Consider the following 5,252-nt stretch of genomic DNA (forward strand, 5'->3'; position numbering starts at 1 on the left):
TAAGTTAGATACGTATTTTTTTCTTTTTTGCTTAAAAATAAAGCTATTAGTTGATTAGATACATCTTTATGAATTATTCTTTTTATCTTTTTTTTCCCTTTTTTTGACTTTTTCTCTTCCACCCTATTAGTTTAGTTTTATTTTAAAAAAAGTCTAAAGGTCTCTATAGTTCTCTATATAGGGATCGTTTGTAGTATGCGGATAGCACAATGGGATTAATTTGTACCATTTGTAGAAGGTATAACTTATCGTAGATAAATTTTACGTATCAAACAAAGTATAAAGTATAAACTTAAATGGATATGATGGGATAAAATAATCTCAGGATTATAATCCTGGGATAATTTTGTCTACGTACCAAATGACCCCAATGTTATGGTTCTTCTCCCCTTCCCTCTTATTAATTATTATTAATGTGTAATGTATTCAATAGGAGATTAAAAGACAAGAATTTAACGTAAGCCTCATGCTGCCGAGCTATCTTAGATATAATCCATCTATTTAACAGGGTAATTGTTTTTCTTCTCTGTGCCTAACATCGACTCATGCGCGCCCAACCCACTTGCAGAGGTCCACTGCATGTTTAGCTTCTTTTTTCACTTTGCATAGTCACAGTTTATCTTGTGACATTTATGTGTCAATGGATATTTTTATATCTCTTGGAGAACTTATTTATATATGTTATCATTCTGTGAGAGCCATGTTAAACCTAGTCAACCCAGATACAGTAAATATTTTAATTAAAGAAATATAATTTATGCTAGTAATAATTACATTTCATATAAGTATATTTTGAATATATAAAAGCAAAATTTTCATCTCACTCTTTTAATATTTTAACTTTCATTTTGATGAAATTATTTTCTTCAAATCAAATGCGGAGCTAGAATTTGACATTTATGAATTTTGGATCCTAATTTTTGAATGTTATTTAGTTCTAAATTAATATCTATACATAGTTAATGAACTTTTAAGACAAATACGAAATTTGAAACGCACGACGACCCTCACTTAATCAAAGAATGGGGTTGACACAGGTAATGAAAAAAAATCTTTTGGAGGGAGCGCTTTCCTCGCATGGGGCGCCTACCTGGCAGTAGGTATTTGAATTAATCGGGCACAAATATGAATATCGGGAAAATTTGACAGAAAACCAAAAAACAGGGAAAATAAGATGGGAGGTTTGACGACGAACTTTTGAAAAGTAGACGCCCAAGAATGAAAAGTAAATTTGACTTTCAAAAAATAATATTAGGACGCAAAAGTAATTAATTGAAAAGTTTGACATTTTATTGAAACTTTTACATAGGACTACAAAAGCCGTCGTTGTCCTTTATATATAGTAAGTAATATAAATAGTATCTTATAGTTCCTCTTTTAATATAGTAATTTATTAGATAATTATACGTTAAAAAAGCGCGCACGTAAAATTTGATTAATTAACTACCATATTTCAATTCGTTTAAATTTGAACGGAAGCGCTATTATTTATAATTTTGATCAATTTAAAAATATTTAACGATGATATATTTAAACAAGTTTAATAATATTTTCACATAAAAAACTCAAATTTATGGAAAGTATGCTTTGTGAGGCTTCACTATAACATTTTCCATAAATGGTCCAATTTCATACAAAAACAACCTAAATTCCATCACATCCACTTCCAAATGTATACGATAAACAACTAAAAGGGACACGAACTATTAATTGATCGTGATACTAAGATCCGCGATTTCTTATCTAATTTGGACGCATATATGCATATGTGTATATAATGGCACTTCTTATGTCATTAAGGAATATAATAAGAGGGATGAGATTCCATTCACCCCTTAATCAAAAGTTTCGGGTTTGAATGCACGAGAATGTGACAACGATTCCTAATAGGGAACACTTTCTCTCTTGAATAAGCTATACACGACACAAATCTAAATTAATTAGACACAAATCTAAATTAATTAAACGCATGAGTTAATTTCCGGATACCAAATTATTATAAAATGGCAACTACTCATGCTAGCTATGAAGTGTGAATCAAATGACCACAGAACAGGTCAAGTAGTATAATGTGGAATGATAAATCTTATCACTGTCGGCTAGTGTTTGGGAGTTAGAGATGCAATGTGCTAATTAAAGAGCTTTGAAGCTGAGTGATGTGATGGAATTTGGAGCTTTTTAGGAAATATTGGCCAGAGACATTTGAAGATACAGCTAGCCACCCAGTTAATTGGAATTGAACGTAATTACACAGTTTAATCTATTTGTTTGATCAAGTAATTACATAGTTAGGTGAAAATTGAGTGTAATTAAGAGGGTGTAATTACTTTTTAGTTTCTTTCTTTTTTGTTTTATTTTAATTTCTTTTTATTTTTTATTTTACTTTTTAATTATTTTTATTCTTTAAAATATTTTTTTCTTTTTATATTATTTATGTTTATTTCCTTTCTTCTCATTTCCAATATTTACTTATGGTTGCCCAATTCTTGCCGTATTTTTTTATTTTTATTCATTTAGATAACCGTGTTATTATTCTAATTTTGAAATTACACCTCTTTAATATTAGAAAGAATGGGTCACATTTCAACAAACTCTATATAATGAAGTGACGTTATTTAGAAAGTAGGATTTCGTGGTGAATGAGGTTATATCTTTAGATTTCATTTCTTGAATTATTTACTTGGTTACGTTAGAACTTACTTGTCTAAAATATTGGAATTTGATATAAGATATTATGTTAAACTTTTTCTCTTTGATTTTAAATTTAGATAATATTTTCGATTTTAGGTTATTTCTTTAGTACTATTGACTTGTTATTTCATCGTATTTTTTATTTTTTCACTTAGAGTTGATGGATTTTTTTTTGTCAAACATTTGAATAGTATTATGGCATTATATTTATAAATATATTTTTTTTCTTGTCAAACATCCAATCCATAACGTTCTCACAAAAAAAGTCTGCTTTTAAGTTTTATAATTAATTAAAATTAAAATATTATTAATTTGAAAAATATATATCAATTGCTTTTGACAATATTAGTTACAAATACATGATTATTAATTAATATATTTTCAAGAAACAATGTGTTATTAAATAACTAATTTAATACTCCCTCTGTTTCAATTTGTTTGAACCTATTTCCTTTTTTAGTCCGCGTCCAAAATGAATAATTTCTTCCCTAATTTGGAAACAAATTTCTTTTATGAATGATTCTGTTTCACACAAATTTTCGGGCGCTTATTTCAACTACAAGTTTTAAAAGTCTTCCTCTTCTTTAAATGTTGTCTTGGAGTAAATGAGTTCGTATAAAATTGGAAACGGAGGGAGTATAATTTATAAAGGCACATTTTTTTAAATATTAATTTTAAATTTTTTATAATTAAATTTTATTTTAAATTAAACTAACTGTGTTATTATACTTGCACAACCAAATAACCCGCTTTTAATTACATTGTAATTATTAAAAATAAGATTAAAATATCCTCGTTAGTGGCAAATTGGTCCAATTGTGTGTCCTTATCCTATTAACAGACCTCCAGGTCTCATCTATCCTGTTTTTAGTACTTTTTTGCTCCACCTTGAAAAAGAGGCTACTCCACTTATTTCTTATATAAATATTGTGTTTCTCTTTCATTGAAAAAAAATGAGTACCTTCTTTGTTCTTGAGCTTTCTTCTCATAAAATTTCAGAGCATATATATGTGACCTAATTATTACTAGTAAGAGAGTGAGATAAAAATCCATAGAAAATTTGGATTACACAATTACACAAAAACATGATTTATTCCCATTTATCTATTTTAGCTTTTAAAGAATAGTTATTCAAAATATACAAAGGGCAAACGATAGAATTCATGAAATTGTTAGAATTGCACGCAAACATGCTATTAGAGTTATAAATTAATTCATATGTCGAATAAATTTACTAAATTTGTGAATTAATGTGGTTGTCACTTCAGTGATTTTCATTCATGCTAGTTGAAAGTGTCGATTTGCGCACAACTCAACTATAGTACCTGCTATATTCCATCAGTACAAATATCGAATAATGCTATCCTCTAAAAACTAGGCAAGTATACAAATATCAAATAATTTTCTCTATTGAGATTTGGATCCGAGTTTTCTCTGAATTTTTATCCCAGTTTATTAGGAGTAACAATCATTTTTGCGGGGTTCCCCCTTTTCTTTTTTTCCCCCTATATTTGGATCTTTTTACCCCCTCTTTTTTGGTTTTAATTTTCCCTTCCTTGCAATTTCGGCTTTCCAATCGTGTTCAGTTAAAAGCTGGAAATAAATTAAAAAAATTGAAAAACAAGGTTTTGCATGGGGACCCGCATCTCTTATTTGGGGGTTTTCTTTGGTTTGGGTGGGTTATTGGTTAAAAACAAACAAAAATTTAATGGTTTTAAAGCAAAACCATAACCAAAAAAGTAAAAAAAAACCTTTGGTTTTTTCGGTTTGTTCTTTATTCGGTTTTTCAAATTTTTGCGCTTAATTAAAAATTTTTTCTCTTTTAAAAATTTTTTAAAGTTTTTTTTTTTCATCCCGGGGCCCAAAATTGAAATACGTCTAAAGTAAAATAAAAGAGATAAGGGGTTTTTTCCCAAATATTTGTTTTTTAAAATTTGGCTGAATTGTTTACTTGGGCATACTTTGGAAGGGGGGCCCTTTAAAAAAAAGTAGCAAAATTAAAATTTAAAAATTAAAAGGAAAAAAATCTTTAATTATTTTGAAAAATTTATTTGTATAAATAATTATAAATTTTATGTATATAATTATTTTTTCATTATTTATTCGGTTTTTTTTACTATACATAACCAACCAAATATTATCTTTTTTTAAAATTTAAAAAAAACCAAAAAATGTCGGTTTGGGTTTAAATTTTGGGGTTTTGGTTTGGTTTTTAAAAAACGTGAAAACCCCTTTTTTAAAATTTCGGACCGGTCCTCTTTTGGGGACTTGGCTAAGTATGCCGGGGCCGTAACTTTGTAAATTTCCCTTTAAAAGGTATTTTGGGGCTCTTTTAAGGCTTTTTCGGGGTAAAAAATGAAAATTATAAAATTTTCGGGGCCCCTACTGCAATCCCCCAAAAGGGATAATATCCGGTCCCTCTTTGATAATTCCTTTTCAAGATTTGGTGGGGCAAAATTTTCTGGCCTAATTTTTTTTAAAATTTTTAGTGGGGGGTTCGAACCCTAAACAAGGGGTTTTCAAGGGAAAAATTTTAAAAATTTAAAGAAAAAATTAAAAAA

Source organism: Lycium ferocissimum, chromosome 11 (genome assembly GCF_029784015.1).
Source record: "Lycium ferocissimum isolate CSIRO_LF1 chromosome 11, AGI_CSIRO_Lferr_CH_V1, whole genome shotgun sequence".
Taxonomy (NCBI): domain Eukaryota; kingdom Viridiplantae; phylum Streptophyta; class Magnoliopsida; order Solanales; family Solanaceae; genus Lycium; species Lycium ferocissimum.